Below are 24,096 nucleotides of genomic sequence, written 5' to 3'. Positions count from 1 at the left end.
TACCAATTAAACATGTTAGAGGGAGCTGCCACATGCTGTGTAGCTGTGATATCAAAAAGGCTCAATGCAACAATCAAAATGAGATTTTGGAGAAGTAGATTCTTTACCCAAAGAAGGGATAACTCACATCACTACTTTCACAGCAAAATATTATTCATTAAGCTAGCTTTCCCACAATAATTCCAAGAGGCAAATCCAGCCAACTGAGCGGATGGCTAAGAAGCGAAACCAGTCAATCCTTTTTCTTACGCTGCTTGACCATGGGACAGGTTTAGAAATTTACATAAAACAGTTTCCAACCATGAGCGACTGACTACGGTTCTGTTCTACAGGATGTTGCCAGTGCTAAGGGTAGTGAGGAAAAGTGGGTGAACAGCTAGGAGAAGACAGCAGTCAAGGTGAGATTTAAAACTGGTTAGTATGAAAGACTACATTAGTCTGCAGCAGAGACCCATGTTAACATTCACAGTGAGCATGGATAAGATCTCCCACAGGGCAGAAAGAAAAGTAGTTAGAAATAAAGTTATTCGAGTAGGCCACAAAAGTAGCTGCATTACTGTTATCATACGACAATCCACAACAGCCAGTGGTTGAATACAGGCCAATACTCCACAGAAAGATTTTGCAAAGGGTGATCAGATGACAGTGTAAAAATAGTAGCCACCATGCTGTTTTCTTAAGAGAAAATGCAAACCATCTCCAGGAGATCTGAGTCAACATGCACGTGAAGACATGCTTGTTTAAGCTAAATCTGGAGGAGACAGAGCTACTGCTGTTGGGAAGAGGGAAACAAAGAACTTTCAGCCACCTAAGAACTAGGAGCTAGGCTGTTATGCCTTAATAGCCGAAGTTGGAAAAAATATTTCAACCACAGCTTGTCCCTAACAATACTTTTACAGAAGCTAAGTAAAGTATATTGAGCATATTCCATATAGCCACTTCATGTACATTGACCTCTCAGGAGCATTTTTTCAAAATACCAATACAATTAAAGATGCTTTAAAGCAGGGATGGGCATTAATTTTTGATGGGGAGGCCATTCCAAGTGGTCAAGGGCTACACTTCTCCATGGAGGGGATGTGGGGTCTGGAACAGAAATTGGATTCAAAGGGAGCTCAGGGTAGGGTTCTGGTGTGCAGGACAGAGTATGGGGTGTGCGGGAAGAGGATTGGGGTGCAGGAGAGGATTCTGGTCCGGAGGAGAGGTCTAGGAGGGGTGGGGTAGAGAGGTAGTGACCTGGAACAGGAGGGATTGTGACCTAAGGCAAGGAGTTGGGGTGCCAGAGTAGGCTTTGGCCAGGACGCACTTACCTAGGTGGTTCCAGGCTAGCTGCCTAATGGAACCCTGTGCCAACTTCCCTGCCTAGCACAACCCCAGAGCTCAGTGTGGCTGCTCCATGTGCCTTTCTGTGGTGCACAGCGCGGGGGGAGGGGAAGGAGAATCTACATGCATTGCCCAGGCCCCCAGCACAATCTCTCAGCTGCCATTGGCTGGTTTCAGCAAATGTGAGCTGTGAGATCATGCTTAGTACAAGGGCAGCCAATGGGAACCAGCCAACAGGTGCTGAATGATAGTCCTGGGGGCAGGGCAGCAGGCAAAGATTCTCCCTCCCCTCTGCGCAGAGATGCAGATGGATCAGCTGCTCTGAGCCCTTTGTGCTGCTCCCTGCCTGAGAATCCCAGCAGATGGCCCTGGGCCAGATTGAAAGGATTGCTGGGCCATATTTTGCCTGCCTCTGGGCTAAGGAGTTGCTCCTCTTAATAGATTTATACATAATAAGATACCAATAAAATTGCCTGCTCCAGCTATTACTAGGGTTGCTAGGTGTCCGGTTTTGAACCAGACAGTCCAGTATTTGAGCTGTTTGGGAAACAAATTGAGAAGATATAGATGAGAAAATATAAAATGTCTGGTATTTTCTACATGAGATGTAATGTAGATTGTGATGTAATGTCAAGTGTGTCAGGAAATTTTGTTGAAACCATGTGGCAACCCCTAGCTATTACACAGCAGAGCCCCACTTGTCATGTCAAATTGGGACCAGGACCAAACCAGATGATCAAAAATTCAGATATTCAGGGGAGTAGGGAAGTGTGAGGCCGCAGCGCCATCTAGTGGCCATGGGAGGATTGCCTGCTGCTGGCCCTGCATGCGCTGGTTATTAGGTCAACATGGAAAGCTGCATAATGGAAGGTTGGAAAAATGGGGATCTACTGCATCACATCATCTGTAAGGACTCCACATAATAGGGCACCTCCTATTATACACTCCTGGCAGTGACACACACACACACACAGATCCTCAACTTCCTTAGCCATAGGACAGAATCAGGAACTGCTCAGACCCAACCAATGTAGAGAAGCAGAACAATTCCCCAAGCAGATGATACATTCTGGCTCCTTTGCTGGGTCCCAAAGAGAACAAAGTCCTGAGACTTCTCCCTATCACTATCTCACCCACTCAACAGTGAGACTCTGGCAGGGCTATGGGAAAGGGGAAACAAAACACACAAATTCCACTGTCCCCAGTGGTAAGGAAAAAAAGCCTAGGTGGGAAAATAATAGTTCCAATTTTAGTGTTTCCCACAACTTGCATTTGGCCAGCACCAGATAGGTCAGGCAGCATCAGCACCAAATCTATCACAGGCTCTTACCTTCTCCGCAGAAATGTGTCTCTTTTTTCAGAATTGGATTTGAAGGAAAGTCCAATAAGATTCTTCTTTGTGTTCATGTTCGAGGCCTGAGAGCGCTCAAGGTAAGAGCAGATCTTGAGATGACTCCCAGTTGCAAAGCTACGGGAGTCTGAAATTGCCCCAGCCCTGCATCCTGTCCAACCTGGCCGTTGTCATGGACTCTCTATGAGTTCACCACCTCTCAACATCCTTTAACCAATCAGCGGAGATGCCGAAAAAGGCTTTGTGATGTCACTGCCATACCCTGTCCTGCCCCTGGCCAGCCCCTCTGCATATCTGAGCCTCTCCCCGCTGCATTACCCCTGCTCACTCAATGTTAGTTCTAGCAATCAAGCAGCTGCACATGGAGTCATCAGAGGCTGCTCAGTGCCACATGTACTTTGCAGATTGTAAGGCCAGAAACGACCAATCACCTAACCCAAGGGTGGACATTAATTTTCACGGTGGGGGGGTCACTTCAGGAATTTTGATATGTGGTCACAGGCTGGTTTTGGGCCTCCTGGAAGGTGCAGGGCCTCAGAGCTCCACAGAGAGAGAGAGAGAGAGTTAGGGATGTTAAATGTAGATTAACTATGCAATAGTCGATGGGATTTCCATTGATTATTCAGGTAGCTGATAAGGACTTCCATGTTCTGCCTTTGATATGTACAAGAGCCCCTGCTGGGGCTGTGTGGAGCCTGGAGCCAGCAGGGAATCCCACTGGCCCCAGGCTTCCTGCTGCACTTCCTCTTTGAAATGCACGAGGGCATCATTTCTTACCCTGTGTTTCTTAAACTGTGTTCTGCAGCACACCGGTGTGCCGCAAGTTAGTTGAAAGTGTGCCGCGGAGAACAGCTCAAAAGGGCCGCCCTTAAAAGGGCAATGCCTGAACAGAGTTCAGAATGGCTTCCCTTAAAAGGGCAAAGCCTGCTCTCCTGGTAAAAGGACAAACTCTTTGGGTTTGGTGTTTTTTTGCTTAGCTTCTTTTCCCTGTCCTTTTTTGTTTATTTGATTTCTGTGGTGCCCCATGATGACATCACGGCCATTGACGGCTGTTCAGGCAGGGGTGCCGATTGCACCGCCCCACCTAGGGCGCCAGCTGCTGCAGCCGGCCTCGGGCCGCGCCTGTTGGTTTGCTCAACAACTTTTCCTTGGGGCTTTTTTTTTCATCAACAACTTTTCCCTGGGAATGGTCGCCTTTAAAGGGGCATGCCTCCTTTCTTTTTGTCTTAAAAATCCTTGGTGTTCCTCAGAAAAAAATTGTTTGGTGTTCCTCGGTCTTAAAAGTTTAAGAAACACTGCACAGGAATCCTTGCTGAGCATGCCATACGGACCCTCGGGTTATCTGGGGAACTCTGAATCCGCCACTAGTCCCAGGCTCCTTGAGGCGCTTCCTCTTTGAAATGTACAAGAGTTCCACTCTTGTACATTTCAAAGTTTGCTGCCACTGCGCACCTGCCTCTTCCCACAAAGCTGGAGTTGGGGGAACGGGCTTTTAAACTGGCTCCCTCCAGCACCTTCTCCTCTTCCCTGCCCTGCTCTCTCTGTGATAGAGTCAGCAAGGGGGAGAGGGGAGTGACTAGTCAATTAGCGTGTTGACTATCCGATAAGCTTTTGCTCATCAAATAGTCGATTAGTTGTTTACACTCCCAGTGACAGTGTGAAAGACATTTTGTGAGAGACACAGACTGTGTGTGATACAGATTGAGTGTGCAGCACTTTGTATGTGACAGTGTGCATGCGTGCAGCATAGACTGGGTGTGTATGACAGTGACACACAACGTGTGTGTGTGTGTGTGTGTGTGTGTGTGTGTGTGGGTGGGTTGGTGCTGGCTACGTTTCTGAGAGGCCATTCTCTTTTTCTTTAAGGGCCCTCTGTTCTGCTGTTATCTCCCTCCTCCCCTAACTCGGCACTTCTGAGTCACTTATCCACACTTCAGGTTAGACCAGCTCCGCTGACTGACTGTCCCTCTGTAGAGAATGGGTACAGGGCAGGGGGACACACTGACTTCAGCACTCTCCTCCCCTCTGCACAGCGAGCATGAGAATCCTGGGATCAGCTCTGGGGCAGGATGGAGGAAGGTGGGAGTGGGGGAGGGGAGGAAGAGGAGTAGCTGAACACATGCTGCAGATTGTAAGTATGTGTGTTCTGCCTATGGGCAAGCTGAAGAAAAATCGGCGAGGAGTCCTGTGGCACCTTATAGACTAACTGAAGTGTTGGAGTGTAAGCTTTCGTGGGCAAAGACCCACTTCTTCAGATGTATAGAACAGACTCTTCTGCCGTGCTGAGTGTGTAGTTGGAAAGATTGACGATATTGCTGGGTGAGTTAGGGGTACCGCTGTTGTGGCCCCATGTGGTAGATAGGATTTTAGACAGCTTACAGTCCTTTTTCCTCTGTAGAGAAGTGAAGTGTGTCATGTAGACCTCCTGTCTTATTTTAGTAAAGTCCATTTGTGGGGAAGGTTGGTGTTTTATGAGAGACTCCAGATTGGAGAGCTTTTTTTTGATGTTTTCCTGTTTGCTGTACCGGATGCTGATCAGGTGGTTCCTCAGTTTTTTAGATGGTATATGGCAGAATCTCTCACTGTAGTCTGTGCAGTATGTAGATAGCAATGGATTTTTCACCTTCAGTCCATTTGGTATAATGTCCATCCGTTTGCATTTGGAGAGAAAGATGATATCTGTTTGTACTTGTGCAAGTTTCTTCATGAGGTTGATAGATTTCCACTTCTTACAGCTAAATGCAGTGCCTTGCATGGTGTCAAGTATCAGAGGTATCTGACGAAGTGGGTCTTTGCCCATGAAAGCTTATGCTCCAACACTTCAGTTAGTCTATAAGGTGCCACAGGACTCCTCACCGCTTTTGCAGATTCAGACTAACACGGCAACCCCTCTGATACTGGAGAAAAATGTTTCGCAGGCCAGATCTTGTCCCTGGTCCTAATTTTGTTCACCCCTACTTCATATTCAGACTGTTTCAGTTAGAGTTTGGTACATTTATCAACAATGTTTAGACTGACAAAGATGGGAGGGCAGCAAAAGATTGAAATTAGTCAACACACTTTCAAATTATTACATCCAAAATGAAACATTTCCAAAAACAGCATTTAATTTCTTGCCATGTGGCTTAAGTTTAAAAATTATAGTCAACTTTTAAAATTCATGTATTTTGTAAATCAATGTATATATTATTTTCATATGTCATTCTAATCATATTTTAAAGTAAAAAATTGCTGCTTAAAATGTTAGCATTATAACAAAACCGAGTAAGCTTTTACCAGACCACACATGCTCACATCAAGCTTTCTCCATACTGTTACAAACGTACAAACATTTCAAAGCAGTCCTACCAGTTATAATTAACTCAACATTTTCTCCAGAATCATTATAAAATCCTGATCTTTGGGAAATGCATAGAGTGATCAACCAATAGCAATAGCATAAGAAATGATACACAAAACTTTATAAGAAATTTTACATACATTACTCAAATCCTGAACCATCTACTTTGGGGATTAAACTGTGTTAACAGAAATTGAGTCAAACAGTTTTACGACTACATTGCCTAAAGTGTTAGGCCGATACTACTTTCTAAAAAGTTCAGACAGGGATAAAACACAGCTTCTTTCTGCTAAAATAATTTAATAGACAAATGTTGAAAAGGCAAGTGAAATAATAGAATTGGCACCAGGTGTTTCAGGAGCGGACATTCATAACAATTTTTTGAGACACAGTCACAAAAACATGATCCGGTTTTAAAATATGTTGACTAGTTTGTGTTTTGCTTAGTCTAACTCAGGCATGAGGTGAAGCATTTAACCACAACATCCCTTAAAAAAAACAAAAAACAATGTTAGTAGGCTACATTCAAATTGCTAATATTTTTCAGATTCCATAATGTTCTGTTACATTTCCCCCAATTAATTATAAAAAGATACAAATTCAATGATGCACTATTTTAGATAAAATGGAAATTACTTGTCATATGCAGAATTCTGATAATTTATATTAAACTCTCTGGAGAGTTTGAAAGAGTTGAAGGCACACTTCTTCACTGAAAAGCATACTGCATATTGTTTTTGTACATTACAGGCAGTCCCCGACTTATGTCGGATCCACAGTTACGAACGGGGCTTTTCTCGCCCCGGAGGACGCGGGCGGCAGGACCGCCCAGATGAGCCGTGGTCCCACCGCCCGTGTCCTCCTGAGCGAGAAAAGCTGCTCTGCTGGGGGGGGGGGGCGGGGGGGCAGCAGACCAGGGAGACGCGGAGCAAAGCCACGGAGGACGCAGGCAGCGTCCTCCGAGGCTTTGCTCCCTGGTCCCGCCCGCATCCTCTGTGGCTTTGCTCCGCATCTTCCTGGTCTGCTGGGGGGGCTCCCCCCAGCAGACCAGGGAGACGCGGAGGAAAGCTGCGGAGGATGCGGGCAGCAGGACCGTGGCGCGTCTCGGCAGTCCCACCGCCTGCATCTCCCTGGTCTGCTGGGGGGGGGGGGGGGCGGGTGCAGCTAGTGCGCCCTCCCCCCCCCCCCCAGCAGACCAGGCTTTTCTCGCCGACGCCTGGGGTAGAGCAGCTGGGGTGCTGCTGGGTTGGTCCAGTAGCACCGAGGAGTGGCGCTAGTGGACCAACCCGGCAGCACCCCAGCTGCTCTGCCCCAGGCGTCCCCAAGTCAGCCGCTGCTGAAACTGATCAGCGGCTGACTACAGGAAGCCCGAGGCAGAGCTGCTCTGCCCCGGGCTTCCTGGAATCAGCTGCTGATCAGTTTCAGCAGCAGCTGACTTGGGGACGCCTGGGGTAGAGCAGCTGGCGTGCTGCCAGGTTGGTCCCTGCAGCGCCGAGGTGCAGCGCTGCGGGAGCTACCCGGCAGCGCCCCAGCTGCTCTGTCCTAGGCGTCCAGATTCAGCCACTGTTGAAACTGATCAGCGGCTGATTCCAGGAAGCCCAGGGCAGAGCAACTCTGCCTTGGGCTTCCTGTAGTCAGCTGCTGGTCAGTTTCAGCAGCGGCTGAATCTGGACGCCAGTTCCGACTTAACATACAAATTCAACTTAAGAACAAACCTACAGTCCCTATCTTGTACGTAACCCGGGGACTGCCTGTTTTCTGTTTTGATTAGTCTTAATTTGCGCAGTCTCATTTTTTCATCTTCCCAAAACTTTAATATTTGCTTATTCAGCAGACTTTGTACTTGGTTGTTAGCAATTTTAAAAATGGAAGGACATTCCCCATATTCTTGAGTTTAGGTAAGTACATTATTTCCATATTCCCCAACACAGCTGTCCTATAATTAAGATTTATATAATCAGACCAGTGCTAAAAATAGGACGTATACATCCTACTCAAAGTGAACACTCCTCAATAGGGGTATTTTCTTGCAATAACCTTTTTAATGCACATTAAAACAAATGAATACAGAAGATAAGTTATGCAATGCCACTTTGCGGCATCACGGAATAGCTCTGCCAATCACTTGTATAAGACAACACAGGAAGCTCTACCTGGGATGACATTTTATACTAGTAAATATTTCAGTTACCTGAAAAGGAATTAGGCTTGTACACTATGAAACTACTGGTCAAAATGAGCATAGACGTTTTGGGATTTATTAAAGACATTTTTATATTATCTAATCCAAACTGAACTGAAGCAAGTCAACTCATGTTTTACCAGATCAGCATTCAAATAAGAGAAAGTAAAAGCTGGCCCCCAATAATTATTAAGAGTGCTTTTTTTGTAAGAAAAAAGGTGCTGGTACTCCAAGTTCAAAGGTGTTGATAGAAAGAAAAAGGGGAAAAAACACAAAATGGAAAAGTTGTTGAGCAAAAACATTGGGAGTCAAGCTGCCCCAGGAAATAGGTGCTGGTATGCCAGAGGGGAATCCCATTCAATTAAAGTACTGGGGCCGACCGTCACAAGAAAAGCACTGGTTATTAATATATCCAGATGTACGAATATATTTGCGTGTACTAAAACAGTGGAATGAATTAAACCGATTTGAACAAAAATAAGCCTACAAGTGAAACATGGTTGTGAACATTTAGAAAGTTAAAAGTCTGACTGGAGAAGTTGGGATGCATCAAAATTAAGATACCGTCTTTTAATATTTAATTTTGTATTATTTCCCTGCTTTCAGCTATCTTGAGAACAGTCCCCCTGCTGGGGCTCTTGTACATTTCAAAAGCAGAATCACAGCAGAAGCAGCGGGAGTGGAGACTGTTTCAGTCCCCGCTTCCTCTGTTTCCCGCTGTGTCTCTACCTTCCCCTGTCCCCCACAGAAACAGTACTGGAAAGAGCCAGCTTTTAAGCCAACTCTCCCCAGCACTGGCTGTTGCCCCCCACCCTTGCTGCATCACTAGTCGACTAGCCGAGAAGCTTATGCTTATCCTATAGTCCACTAGTCACTTATATCCCTAGCTGCCATGTGAAGAGAGATTAACAAGACTGGGAATTTTCCTCTAAGAGGAGATGGGGTATGTGGAGATACGACAGAGGTTCATAAAATCATGACTGGTGTGGAAAAAATGAGCAAGGAAAAAGCCATTTACTTGTTCCCATAACACAAGAACTAGAGGTCACCAAAGGAAATTAAGAAGTAGCAGGTTTAAAACAGGCAAAAGGAAGTATTTCTTCATGCAACGCCCAGTCAACCTGTGGAACTCCCTGTCGGGATATATTGTGAAGGTCAGGATTTTAACAGGGTAAAAAAAAAAGAGCTAGATAAATTCATGGAACACTCCACTGTCACTAAGTGGACACTAGAGGTACGTCTAAACTACCTGGCTCCATCGACTGAGCCATGTAGATTTGTTTTTTAGGCAAAGGGAAATGAAGCCGCGATTTAAATAATTGTGGCTTCATTTAAATTTACATGGCTGCCATGCTGAGCCGACAAACAGCTGATCAGCTGTTTGTCGGCTCAGCATGCTAGTCTGGACATTCCCCTGCCGACATGAAAGCCTTTTATCGACATCCCCTGTAAACCTCATCCTACAAGGCATAAGGGGGATGTTCATAAAAGGCTTTTAGGTTGGCGCGGAGTGTCCAAACTAGCGTGCTGAGCCGACAAACAGCTGATCAGCTGTTTGTCGGCTCAGCGTGGCAGCCATATAAATTTAAATGAAGCTGCGATTATTTAAATCGCGGCTTCATTTCCCTTTGCCTATCTGTCTAATCTACATGCCTCCATTAGTGGAGGCATGTAGTCTAGACACACCCTTGGAGAGAACACAAACGTATTATGTCACGATACAGAACCATGGTTTTTTATTGTTGTTTGTTGTTTTTCTTCAGCTGGCACCAGTGCTTTCTGATGATCTGAAAGACAAGAAAACATTTCTACCCCCGTCGGGTGGACCATTATAACTTAAAATACTGCCTAAGATCTGTTAGGGGAACTGGTTACAGCTAGTCTGAGAACAAGGGTGCTTCATCGGTACTCGTGACCTTCCACTCCCTTGAATTACCTCAGAGTTGCTAGCCCTCCCCAACAGTGACATGCCTCAGTTTCCCTCTTGTACCACAGATCAGGCTTAATGTATGAAGCTATAATGCTTTTCCTTAGCACAAGGTGTTGGTTGGCCAGTTACTGTTCCAGCAAGCAAAAAGCTTTTATTTTCCTGAAAAGAATCATATGTACAATGTTACAGGCTTACTTATGAGGGACAGTTGGTAAACTAAATGTACATACTCCAAAGAAGGGGTCTGCTGGGTCCAGAGCATCAGACCTTATCAGGAGCTCATGAAATAAGGGGAGTCGTCACTCCCTCACATATCTGCTCGGTCTCGAGGTTTGGCTGACCCCCCTTGCGTTCAGAACTTCCTCGTGGGAGAGCCCTGGTGCGGCTGGAATCAGCTTACTTCTCAGACACCTGGGCAGCAGCATTCACACTCCACTCATTACATTCACACTCAGCATGCTTTTCACACAGACATTTTCCCATTTTTAGATGCATCTCTCTTTATGAACCTCATCCATATTTGGGGCGGCAAACAATACTGTTCCCCCCAGGGGCGGCAAACAATACGTTTCCCCCCAAAACCACAGCAGTTCCCAGCACTGCATAAACCTAGGTGCCTTATGTCCGGATGCCATACAATTTTCTTCCCGTACCCGGGGAGGCACCACCAAAACCACAGCAGTTCCCCAGCACTGCATAAACTTAGGCCTACTCGGGGGTAACAAAACAACCTCCCCGGAACCACTTTGCGTCTGACCTTGTTGCAGATTCAAGAAGTTCGGATGGCGGGAGCCCACAAGAAGCAGACGACCCTACAGGCAGTCCTCCTCCACACCCCAGTAGAGATTTCAAAAGTTCTCTTTCCTCTTATTTGGCGACCTGGGGATGAGAGGGGACGGTCTGCAGCCGCTGTCGCTGTCTTCAATCGGGCGTTGCCATCCGAGTCACGGCACCAAATTGTGGAAGAAAACATTGTCCTCACTCTGTGTTTGTAAGCAACAAGTAGCCAGAGGCAGTTTTATTATGAGCTGCAGCAAGGGAAAAACTGGTTCGGACAGGGGGGGAGCCCCCCCCTTCCGAGGCAGATCTTCGAATACAAGCAATTATGAAGCAGTTTATATACTGTCTATTAGATATAATAACAATAACAATTAGTCTCCTTCCCATTACAAACACCAATGGTTAACAGTTATTTAGTTCCACCCAGATGCTCCTTATCTCAAGGTCCCTGCCAGAGTCAGCATTCTAGCCTTACCTCCGTATGGAGAAGAGAGGCAAAGGCAGCGTCTAATTACAGATCTCACATTGTTAACAAGACCAAGATGGCTGCACACAAATTCCCTTATTCCCTTTTCCTGCCTCCACAGAGTCCCCATACCAGATATACTCCACAGCTCGGTTGCACCTTGATACAAACTTTCCATGAAAATCATGAAAAAAAGAGTAACGACAAGATGTACCCTTAGTGGAGTCCAGAACCCCTTAAGTGAACTTGACAATGCAAAGAATAAAAACACAACTTTCATTCTGAGTATAGAGGTACTGGATAGCATGCAAAAGTGGCACTGGAACCACACACTTCTGCAACATTTCCCACAAGATATCACAAGGAATGGGGTCTCACATGTTCTCCAGATCTCAGAAACAAAGATTAGCGAATTCCCAACACCCCCTTGAATATCTGTGAGAGAACAAGGATCTGGTCTGTCATTCCACAACAGGGACAGAATCTGCATTGTTCCTTCTGAATTTGATGTTCAACTGATGTGCATAGCGTCCTTTCTAACACTCTGACATAGGCTTTGTTAGGGAGTCGGAGTATAAGGAGTACAGTTCTCCCATAGTTGGGACACACCGTCTAGATTTCTTGTTAAAAAATCTGGACTACCACCCTGGTTTGCTAGTCCAAACTACACCTACCTTCTATGTAACATTAAAGAGATACATTAACCACAACACTCTAGCATTATCCAGATGAATCTTGTCCACCCCTGCCACCTTAGCAATGCTAAGACACGTTCCTGCTGTAGCAATCTCTACAATAGAAACAGATCCAGTTTCAGTTAAGGGTTCTGACACTGCCTCCTGAAAGAAGGGCATGTCCACTCGTGTAGGGTTAAAATTCTCTGAAACGCCATTTTGGACACAAGTGCCATTTTGTGAGTGACAACAATAACAGGAACTCCATTTTGGCCACCTTTCTTCTCCCTTCTTTTCCCGCCTTTTCTGTGTTTTGGCGGGAAACCCAGCAGACACGTGTTTATAGTCCGCTCTGCAACAGCAAGTTACTTAAAGGGCTGTCTCTGGCTTTGCCCAGGGCTGCCCATCTGAGTAGCAGAGTGCAGGAGTCATTCAGACGGGTATGCCAGGTCCACGCATAATAGGGTTAGGGTTGTGGGAGGTACACTTGCGTGCAAGGAGTGAACATCCATCTGCCACTCCTCTCCAGTCAGGACTCACTTGCACCCATGACGGCGCAGGAATAAGAGGTTTGTTAGGCCAAACAGATGCAGTTGAAGGAGGATCCAGCTGTTCTGATCCTGCTGTTTAAACGTCTAAAATCAAGTCCGGAATCGAGAATCCAGGCGCTGCCGTGAGGGTCCCAAGCTATGAGACATGGTACTGTCCCTGTGACATTCCTCCGGTTACCTGGGTTTTTACTTTATACTTACCTTAAGTCACAGTCAAGCCTGTTTGTTCTGTGTCCGATAGTGGGGTCCTATTTTCATTTCTATTTATACTTACCTTGTTTACTGTTCAATAAATCCTTGTTAGTTTATCTTAACTATCTATCCTAATCTTTGGGGAAGTCCTAGAAACTCCCAATGATAGATGTGGGTTTGGGGACGGGCCTGAAAACGAGTTTATTTTGAGATCATTAGTTTTCTGGCTAACAGTTTGGTGACCGCAGCAGGACCCCATTGCTAGTTATTAGGGGTATCACCTTCCCCCTCTCCTTATTTTATTTTATTTTGCTGACTGCGACTGAAACCCATTTGGTCACGTGGTTGGGTTCCCGTGCTATAGCACACGCAGCTCGAGAATTGGTGGGCAGGCCACAAGGCCTGACAATAGTGTTGTCTGTTGCTGTGTCCCACAGGGAAACCGAGAGCTGTTGGGGACAATACTGCCGTACACAGCAATTGTGGTTTGGTTACTGGGAGCTGACGCTGGGAGCAGCAGTAGCTCTCATGGTTTAGAGAGAAGTCAAAAGGGGACACTAGGCTAGAGTAGCTGAGTAGGCTTGCCGCAGCCTAGTACGGGCGACACCCAGAACAGCCATCGGTCGGGGTGCCTGGGGCAAAGTCACACAGAGACTGAGCTGATGAGGCGAGCAGCGGATCAAGGCCACCCCGACAACCTCAACAGGGCCTGGCACTGCGAACCAGTGGCTGAATGGAGGCGGTGTAGCAGAGCGGGGGTCAGCCTTGCTCTGTAGGACTAGGGATCCCTCATCCCGCACCAGCACCATATCCTTCAGCTCCTGAGGGAGTTGCATAGCTCCCGATGCACTGCAGCAAGGCGCCAGGTGTGGATTTGGGCTGTCAAGACCTGGCAATCGAGGAAAAGGCTCAAGGAGTGAGAACAACTCTTGCTGCCACCATGAGTGTGCGAGCCTACGGCAGGAGTGGCTGGACTCAGACACATAATAAAAATTCTCTTGTTGCTGGCGTGCACTTCTTTGGAAAGGGAAAAAACCCATGGGCTAAGGGGTTATTTCAGGGTGTGGAAGCATTGTCTGAGCTCTCCCAGAGTTGAGAAGCTCTGATGAGGGAGAAACCTAAGCCCTCCAAAAAGCTTGAAAAATGTGCCTTGATCTACGGGCTTTACCTGGCTTGTGTGGAGCTGGATAAATGCAGCTCAGCCCAGATAGTCCGGATCAGAGCTCTTGAGTCCCAATTAACAGCTAGGGACTCAGAAATTGAAAGGTTAGGCTTTAAGGCAGTGAGCCTGGTGGCCCAGAATAATACCTTAGCATCCCAGGTTGGAAGATTTGAAATAAAAGTTCAGGACTTGAATGAGGTGCTAGAGAAAAGGGAGAAGGAACTGCTCTCTATACAGACCCAGCAAGTGAGGGAGTTGCACTCAGGCCAAGAACAGCCGGCCGAGCACAGCAGCTGCCTCAGAGAAAAGCAGAAGCTCCAGGATAAGCTGCGGTGAATGAGGGTGTGGCGGGTTTGGGCTCAGTCCATCCCTCTTGCTCCCCCACCTTCAGTCTTTTCCCCTTTTCCCTAGGTTCTCTACTGTGGCCCCCTTACGGTCCCGGCGGGCTTGTTAGCCCTGTCGTCCCCTGCTCTGGATCTTGCGCCGTTAGTGTCCTGGCTTGGGCCCGGCCGGCTCATCTTCCAGCAGCCAGGTTGCTCCCTGGGTCTCCCAGAGGTGTCCCCCCACTGCAGGCCCCGTCAGTTCGGGCATCCGCCATCTCTGGAGCTCTCCGCCCCCGGGTTCGGGCTCGCAACCTGTGGGAGGTAAGAGCACAGCCAGCACCTGCTCTCCCCACTTGCTCCTCCCGGCCGCCTCCCTTTTGAGCACCCCGGCCAGCATCACGCCCCGCACGGTGAGTGTGTCGGCCGCCCATCCCTGGGTCCTAGGGTCCGCCGCTTTCGGCCTGGACCTTATTGTGCCTGTGCCGCCGGCGCTCCGCTCTGCCAGTGCCCCGCTCGCCATTTGCTGAGGCGGCAGCGGCACTGTCGGAGCTGCCGGGCTCAGCCAGCAAGCGGGCGCAAGTATGGGGAGTGGTTTCCCCATCACACACCTCCAGTCTCCCGGAGGCGTCCCCCTGCCGCAGGTGCCATCAGTTCAGGCATCTGCCGTCTCTGGTGCTCTCCGCCCCACGGGTTCGGTCTCGCCACATGTGGGAGGTGAGAGCACAGCCAGCCCCTGCTCTCCCCACTTGCTCCTCCTGGCCGCCTCCCTTTTGAGCACCCCGGCTGGCGTCACGCCCTGCATGGCGTCACGCCCCACGCTTTTGGCCTGGACCCTACTGTGCCAGCGCCGCCGGCGTCCCGCTCACCTTTGCAGAGGCGGCGGCAGTGCTGTCGGAGCTGCCGGGCTCAGCCGGCAAGTGGGTGCAAGTGCGGGGAGTGGTTTTCCCGTCACAGAAGGGAATGGTGAGAGCCCCTGAACAAGTCTCCTGTCAGTAGGGCAGACATTAGTATAGGCACAGTGTGACGGGGCGGCCCCGCCCCGCACTCAAGCCCAGGGAAACCACCTGGGGCCGGGGGCGGAGAGGGCCCCACCCACACAGCCCTACTGGGCATGCTCCAAAGGGAGCCAAGGTATAAAAGGCTGCTGGCCTGCTCAGAAAGGGCAGACTACGACCCGAGCAGGAGCTAGCGGCCACTGGACAGAGAGGGAGTCGCCGGGGGAGCTGAGCGTGCTGCTGCCGGGCCTCTGCAGGGCTCGGCCCCAACGCCGGAGCCGCCGACCGACCACCCGCGACCCGAGTGCTGGACCGGACTCCGCCAACTCTGCAGCTGCCAGGGGGAGGACCACTACAGCCCGTTGACCGACGCCGACAGGTGGGACCGCAGCAGGCTGCGAGCAGGGGGTAGGAAGCGACCCAGGGCAGGGAGCTGTAGAAGCCCTTGAGGGCTCGGGGCGTTGCGGGGAGGAGCCCCCGCCGAGCCAGTGGTGGGAACCACCCGAAACTACTAGGGCCCTGGGTCGGGGTCCAGTGGAGAGGGAGGGCCCGGACCCCCCTACCCCGCTGCCCGAGACCCGGGCAAGGGGAGAGCCGGGTAACAAAACCTGAATTGAGGACTAGGCCGCTGGGCCTGCAAACTGAGGACTAGGCCGGGAGGCCGTATTTCCCCTAGCACAGGGGCATTGTACTTTGGGACTAGGCCGGTGGGCCGTATTTCCCCCACGAGAGGGGCAGGGTACTTTGAGGGCTAGGCCCAGACGGGCCGAGTTAGGCCCCGGATGGGGGTGGCAACCCCGAGACAGGGGCGAGCCCCCCGACACACAGACAGCAGCCTCGTCCTCTCTCAGGAGTTCTGCCGTGCCTCTCTGTGGGAGACTCTGCCCTCGAACTCAGTCTGCTCCCATGCTCGAGGCCATCAAGGAGGGGTCAAAGCTGCCCATGCCCCCTGTTACCACCACTGTGTTGAATTATGGGTTGGGGTTGGCTAGGCTCCCCGAGACTCGCCAGGAGTTAAAATCTTACACCCCCAGAAAAAGTGCGGGTGGTTGGGAAAACACTGGGTCCCCTCAATAGAGAGACTGCCCTGGACTGGTTGTCTCAGTGCTTTACCAGGGATTTTAAAGGAGGATGCTGCTGCCCTAATTAAAGAATGAATGTCTGGGGAGGATTTTGGTGCTCTTCCTTGTCAGGTGCAAGTGGGAGACGTTGATTCTTGCCTGTATCTGTATGAGAGTGTAATGAAGTTCTTCTTCCCCAGACAAGATGTGATTGGGAAATATTATTCAGAATGCCAACTGTCATGATTATGAGGGTTAGCCAGCAGCCTGGGGATTAAGGGGTTAACTACACCTAGCCAGGTGGAGTGACCAATAGGAATGTAGGTGGGACTTTTCAAACTGGGACAAAGGAATTTGGGTTTTTTCTTTTTTTCCTCCCTTTTTGTCTCTCTGAGAGAGTTCTCTGCAGCTACAGAGAGGGACAAGCATGTCTCTCTCTCTCCAAGACACCATTCTTCATTTTCTGTAAGTAGGGTAAAGTTTAGGTAGTTTCGTTAGGTTTTATTGTTTTAAGGATTGGGTATGGGATCTGAGATCTGGCACTGCTTAAAGATGTTTTGGCTTTTCTTTGTAACTAAGTTCTAGGCCCATGGAGTTTCTCCATGAGTATATTTTGTTACCCTGCTATCTAGTCATTATGCTTGCAACAGGAATATTGTTGTAATAATAAAAGTTCTTTCTTTTCTTTTTATTAACCTGGCAGTGGTTAATGGTGTGCCCTGATTTTTGTTTTAGGGGTAAGATTTCCCAAATGATCTTTCCCCTGATTTCTTTATCAACATTTGGGTGGTGGCAGCGGAAGTTTTATTCCCAAGATCTAGGTTTTTAAGATCTTGGGGGGAAGTTTTATACCAAAGTCTGGTAGATAAGGCTTTGGGGTACACTTGCTGGCCCCCACTTCTGCATTTATCATGCCAGAGTGGGGAAGGAGCCATGACACCAACGTCCAGGGGAGCGTCCGAAGTGGTACCTGAACAGAAAGAAACTTCTGTTCTGGCTGGCGGGGGCACTCTTTTGTGACACACCCGTGTTTTTAGAGGCAGTTTTGCAGGTATTAAGCCCGATCCTTAGAATAGCCCTCAGACCAATCAATCCTGGTGCCACCTCCTTAAAAGACCTGGAGGATTGGCTCTGAGTGGCTTATGAATTACAGCGTGAGGCCTTTCCATCGGCCTCCAAGAAAAGGGTTCCATTGTGGCCGAGACAGGTCTACGTGAGTACATCCAGAAGCAGCCATCAAGCGGTCAAAGCAGCATGCACAACAGCCCCAGGAGCATGCGCAACCATACCCAGAAGCAGCCAGCAAGCAGCCAGTCCAGCACTATTAATGGCTCCAGAAGTTCAAGGGCCCACGACCTACCAAGAGCCCACACGTTTTGCCGAGAATGACGGGATCGGTTAGCGGCAATCTGGCCAAAGAGGAAGCCAGACAGTTTAGAAACCTCATCTGGAAGCAGCTGCGCCAATTCAAGAAGCAAGACGACATAGATGAGTTAACGACGGAGGAGCTGTTGCAACGACTAGCACAGAGGAAGAAAGAACAGCCTGCAGCAGCATCCACCCTGTCGTCACCTGATTTGCTGTGATGGGGCCAAACGTCCCTTCAGCCCCAGCAGAAGGCGCCCATCCAGCTGTATGCTTGGGGTAGGCCCACAATATTAGCCACCATTGAGGGAATGTTTGGATGGACTAGCCAGCAATTGCTGGTGGACACTGGCACCTTGGTCTCTCTCCTCAGCCCAGAGGGAGACCCAGCCATCTGTAACATCCCTGTCAGAGACAGTAAGATGCTGGAAGGGTACACAGGAGGTAATGAACTTGTATCCTTCACCATTCCAGTTACCTGCAAGATACAGGACTTTGTGACCAAACTGACCTTTGGTTCCGTTCTTTGGGAGGCCAAGGCATTTTGGGCATTGATGCCCTAAGGAAACTGTGTATTATAGTGGACTTGCCTAACAACTGACTCCTCCAAGCTACAGAAGAAGATCAGTATGGAATAATCACCGCTTCCCATCGTGTGGCAGCCCTGAAGGCTCCGGAAGTCCTTAAAATGCCTCAATGGGACAATGATGTAGCAGTGATAGCCAGAAGGCATTTGGGGGTGTTTGCAACTAACAAGCTTCAGTGCAATAAGATTGACACGGAGGTCTGGGTAGATGGCCCAGATCCTAAGCCCCTGAAGCAGTATTGGTATCCAGCTGCAGCAGCTGAGGGCTTAAAACCCACTATAACTGCCCTCCTACAGCAGGGAGTACTGATAGAGACAGAAAGTCCCTGCAACTCCCCAGTTTGGCCAGTGCTTAAAGCTGACCAGAAGACTTGGCACAACAGTCAATTATAGGGAGCTCAACTGAGTGACACCTAGGTTGGCTCCCGTGGTGGCTAAATACAACGAGATTATGGCAGCCATCTCCGCAGGTGCCAAGTACTTTTCAAATGTATGGCAGCCATCTCCGCAGGTGCCAAGTACTTTTCAAATGCTGGACCTATCAAATGCCTTTTTTAGCATTCCGTTGCACCCTTCAGCGATGCACAAGTTTGCATTCACATTTGAGGGTAGATAGTTAACGTTCACCCGGGTTCCCCAGGGATTCCACAATGCCTCCTCCATATACCACCACCATGTCTCAGCAGTGTGTAAAACCTTAAGGAACCAAGAAAGCGTCCTAAGCTATGTGAACAATATACTGATTGCCACTTCCACTAGAAAAGAGAACATAGAGGTCTTGGAGAAGGTCCTTGAGAACCTTGAGAACAGTGGGTTTTTTATAAATCCAGCAAAAGCCCAAATAGTCAAGGATATGGTGACATACTTGAGAGTCCGATTGAGCCCTGAGGGGAGGAGGCCAGATCAAAAGCGGGTGGAACTAATATGCAAACTGCCAGTCCCTTGTGATGTGTCTGCTGTCTGTTCCTTCCTGGGTCTCACCGGATTTTCCAGGGAATTCATCAACAAGTATGCAGAAAAGGCGAGTCCACTATATCAATTTTCCTGTATGGGAATCTTTGTTAATAATGGGGATCATTTCTTCTGTACAATACAGGGAAGAGAGAGTACACTATCTAACAAGCCCAACTTTCAAAGCCCTACTTCAAAGCTCAGACTTGAAGACACTACAGGTCCTGTATCTGTATTTGCTTACCAGTTCGCTGGCTACTGTAGTCTACAGTGGAAAGAGGATCTGGGTAACAGAACCCATGTAATATCAGCCAAGAAAAACAAACGATAAGATTGGGACCTTCTGCCTTTAAGCGGGGTTTTAAAGAAACATAGGAGTTGCAATTGGGAGCTTCCAGATTCGAAGGTTACTCATTGCATGAGTGGGCATGTAACAGAGAGTCTCTTACAATGCACCTGTATTTCATCTAATCTGGTGTACAGAATCAAAGAGGGGCCTTTTAACATCATAGTGTACTCTAATGGTCAGTTTTATGCTGCAGAACAGAAAATGTGGTTGTATACCCCTTCTTACCAATATTTTGTAAATCTACGTTGTACAATGGGTGGTCCTCAGCATTGTGATGTAACAGGAACTGTAAATAGTTCGTGTCCTTTGTATCTAGTTACTAACTCCCTTAAAGCGAGTTGTATAGGGCAGTTAGAAATGTTAGGGTACGTCTACACTACAACATTAATTCGAACTAACTTAGTTCGAATTAGTTAATTCGAAGTAAGCTAATTCGAACTAACGGATCTAGACTAAACTAGTTCGAATTAGCATTTTGCTAATTCGAACTAGCATGTCCACACAGAGTGGACCCTGAACCAGGCTTAAGGATGGCCGGCAGTGCCGGCAGGGCATCAGAGGAGGACTTAGAGCGTGGAGATGCTGTCTCAGGCTAGCCGAGGGCTGCATTTAAAGGGTCCCGACCCCCACCCCGGACAGACAGTTCTCAGGGATGCCCCGCTTGCAAAGCAGTCCTGGCTTGGAGTGCCCGGACTACCCACACTGGGCACATCACAGCACTCGGCCATCAGACCAGCTGCACTTGCCGCAGGCTGCCATCTGGGGAGAGGAGGCAATTGGGGGGCTGCAGGAGCGGTTCCACCCCCAGAAGCCCGCAGAGCCAGCCCCGTCCTCCCCATAGGGGGTTCGTACCCCATTCCTCCCTCACCTCCTTCCACTTACCCTTCCCTAGTCCCCCTTCCTGATGTACAAAATAAAGGACAATTGTGTTCAAAAATGGAATCTGTCTTTATTGAACAAAACTGGGGGAGACTGGGAAAAGGAGGTGGGAGAGGGGAAGAGAGAGGCTGGGAGAGGGGAGGGCAACTATAATGATCAGGGGTTGGGAACAGGTCCCATATGAAGAGAGGCTAAAGAGACTGGGACTTCTCAGCTTAGAAAAGAGGAGACGGAGGGGGGACAGGATAGAGGTCTCTAAAAGCAGGAGTTGGGTGGAGAGGGTACATACAGAAAAGTTCTTCATTAGTTCCCATAAAGAGGGACTAGAGGACACCAAAGGAAAGGAATGGGTAGCAGGCTTCAAACTAATAACAGAAAGTTGTTCTTCACAAAGCAAAGAGTCAACCTGTGGAACTCCTTGCTGCAGGAGGCTGTGAAGGCTAGAACTAGAACAGAGTTTAAAGGGAAGTGAGATCAAGTCATGGAGGTTGGGTCCATGGAGAGGTATTAGCCAGGGGGTAGGAGTGGTGTCCCTGCCCAAGGTTTGTGGAAGGCTGGAGAGGGATGGCACGAGACAAATGGCTTGGTCACTGTCTTCGGTCCATCCCCTCCAGGGTCCCTAGGGTTGGCCGCTGTCGGCAGACAGGCTACTGGGCTAGATGGACCTTTGGTCTGACCCAGGACGGCCATTGTAAGCTCAGGGCTCAGGGTCGGGGGGTCTCACTGGACCCCCTTGATTTTCATGCACACCTGCTCCTGGGTGGCCAGGCTGGCAGCTCTCCTGCCCTAGCCGGCCACCTTCCTGTGCCTAGTGCGGAGGTCGTGGACGAGGTCCACGATGTCCGCACTAGCCCAGGCAGGTGCCCGCCTCTTGTGGTCCTGGGCAAGCTCCCAGGAGCTGCCAGCCTGGTCCCGGGAAGAGGGGGAGGGCTGGGGGGCATCGGGTGGGTGGCTCGAGCCGTGCCAGGTGCAGGGTCTGCTAGCTGGGTGCTGGTAGGCTTGCACCTGGCACGGGCACCGTAGCCAGCCCGTGCCCCTTTAAGGGGGCCGGGGCTGGGAGAGGGGCAGACGAGTTTCCCTAGTGTTGGCCAGAGTGGCCACCAGGGAAACCTGGGGAGGGCTAGCCTCCCACTAGTTTGAATTGAGGGGCTACACACCCCTTAATTCGAACTAGTAAGTTCGAACTAGGCTTAATCCTCGTGGAATGAGGACTACCTAGTTCAAACTAAGCGCTCCGTTAGTGTAGCGCCTATGAAAGTTAGTTCGAACTAACGTCCGTTAGTTCGAACTAACTTTGTAGTGTAGACATACCCTTATCGGGCTATAACTATGGAATTTGGTCACCGGTAGGAGTGTTTGGGGCCAAATGCCACCTTAAACTCCAGGTCATGCCTAGGCCTTAGGTTAATAATATTGGCCCGATCGTTGTAAAGAGAGATTTGAAGTGATTGATGATAATGCACCCCCGTTATGCATTAAGAAAGGTAATTGTAGACCTTCAGGTCTCTTAAGACCATCTGACCTCCATGTGTACCTTTTCTTAAACCCCTGCGTGATGGATGGAATACATGGATCAATGGTGTGGTACCTAAGCACGTGAGAACAAAACAGGATGTGACAGCAAGGATACTAGGAGGGGTGGGCACTGGCCTAGGACTTATGAATGCTCTGAGTGTAGGCACTCTGTCTCAGCGCATAAGTAATATAAGTCACGAATTGACTACCCTTGACCAACCCCTAACTGACTCCTTGAATAAAATCATGGAGTTCAATTATGATGCAGTATCCACCATTCAGTCATGGTACCAAAATAAAGAATCAGATTTGCAGATCATTAATGTTGTGGACACTTTGCAGTGTAATGCATCATGGGCTCTTGGATTTATCCAAGCCCAGTTGTGGTTACAAACCATTGTCCAGGACATCTTAAAGACAGGGTTCCAGGGAGACCTCCCCATTGAAATAAGAATTCTACTAATGAATGGTGTGACCTTATTTGAGAAAGATCACCATTACTTATGGAAAACGTTGAATTTTGATTACAACCCTGATTCACACATAGTGAGCAGTTACATCCTTATGATTGTGGATGGTAGGATTGAGTGGTTATATCCCTTAATTCCACTAAGGTTGAATATGAATCACACCATATTGACCCCCATAGATTTACCAAACTGGGTGGTCAAGAATCAGGGAGAAGAACAAGTTACTCACCCTGTGTAGTAACGCTGGTTCTTCGAGATGTGCCCCGTGGGTGCTCTACTCTAGGTGTCGGCTTTCAGAGCCGTCTTCGGCCGGTCTGCGCATGCCCTCTGCAGCGCGTGGCTTTCGCGCCTTTGATCGCGAGCGCAGACCGGCCCCCCCGCCAGTTCCTCTCATCGCTCAGTCCCTGAAAGATAAAGCAAAGGGAGAGACCCGGAGCGGGGAGGAGGGCGGGTCGTGGAGCACCCACGGGGCACATCTCGAAGAACCAGCGTTACTACACAGCGTGAGTAACTTGTTCTTCTTCGAGTGGCCCCGTGGGTGCTCCACTCTAGGTGACTGTATAGTAGTAACCGGGACACCAGTGCTCCGGGTCAATTAATTATTGCCTGTAGAAGACAGGACTGCGGAAGTCACCGCGTGGTCTGACGCCCATCGTTGTACTATGGCATAATGTCTCATAAAGGAAGTACTTGAAGCCCAAGTAGCGGCTCTACAGATATCTGCCAGGGGAACTCCCCTGGAAAAGGCCGTAGAGGTTGCTACTGCCCTAGTTGAATGTGCCCGTGGATTGGAGGGCAACAGTCTGTTACGAATAGCGTGACACCGGGTTATGCAGAGGGAGATAAGCCTAGCTATGCGTTGAGTTGAAAGCGGCCGTCCTTTGGATCGCTGCGCTGTTGATACCAAAAGCTTATCTGTTCGGCGCCATTGTCTAGTTCTATGTAGAAAGCAAGGGCACGTCTGACATCCAGTGTATGATGCATGGCCTCCTTATTTGAGGCATGTGGCTTCGGATAAAAAGAAGGAAGTACAATCGGTTCGTTGATGTGGAACGACGAGGAGATCTTAGGGGTGAACGCCGGGTGCAACCGTAGCGTCACTGATTCTTTTGAAAACAATGTGAACGGGGGAGTCGACATCATCGCTCCTAACTCACTGACTCTGTGCGCTGATGTAATTGCGAGCAGGAAAGCAGTCTTCATAGTCAGCATCTGTAGTGCTACGGATGCAAGTGGTTCAAATGGGGGAAACATAAGTGTTTCAAGAATTAAGTCCAAATTCCACGATGGTGAAGGAGGTCTCCGAGGTGGACTTATATTATTTAGACCCTTGAGGAATCGCTTGGTGGTCGGATGTGAAAACAATGAGAACCCCTGTATTGGGGAATGGAACGCACTGATGGCAGATAGATGAACATGGAGGGATGCCAGCGAGAGTTTTGAATCCCGCAAGTGCAGCATGTAATCGAGGACCTGGTGTAATGGAGCGGACAGTGGTTGGACGTTGTTTTGAAGGCACCAAGCCGAGTATCTGCGCCATTTAGCGAGATAAGTGTGTCTTGTTGAATCCTTTCTACTATGAATTAGAATGGACTTGACCTGCTGTGAGCAAAGGTTCTCATCTTGTTCGAGCCAGTCAGGAGCCACGCTG

The sequence above is a fragment of the Pelodiscus sinensis genome, chromosome 3, assembly GCF_049634645.1.
Source record: "Pelodiscus sinensis isolate JC-2024 chromosome 3, ASM4963464v1, whole genome shotgun sequence".
Classification (NCBI taxonomy): domain Eukaryota; kingdom Metazoa; phylum Chordata; order Testudines; family Trionychidae; genus Pelodiscus; species Pelodiscus sinensis.
Note: the sequence above shows the minus strand (reverse complement) of the source record.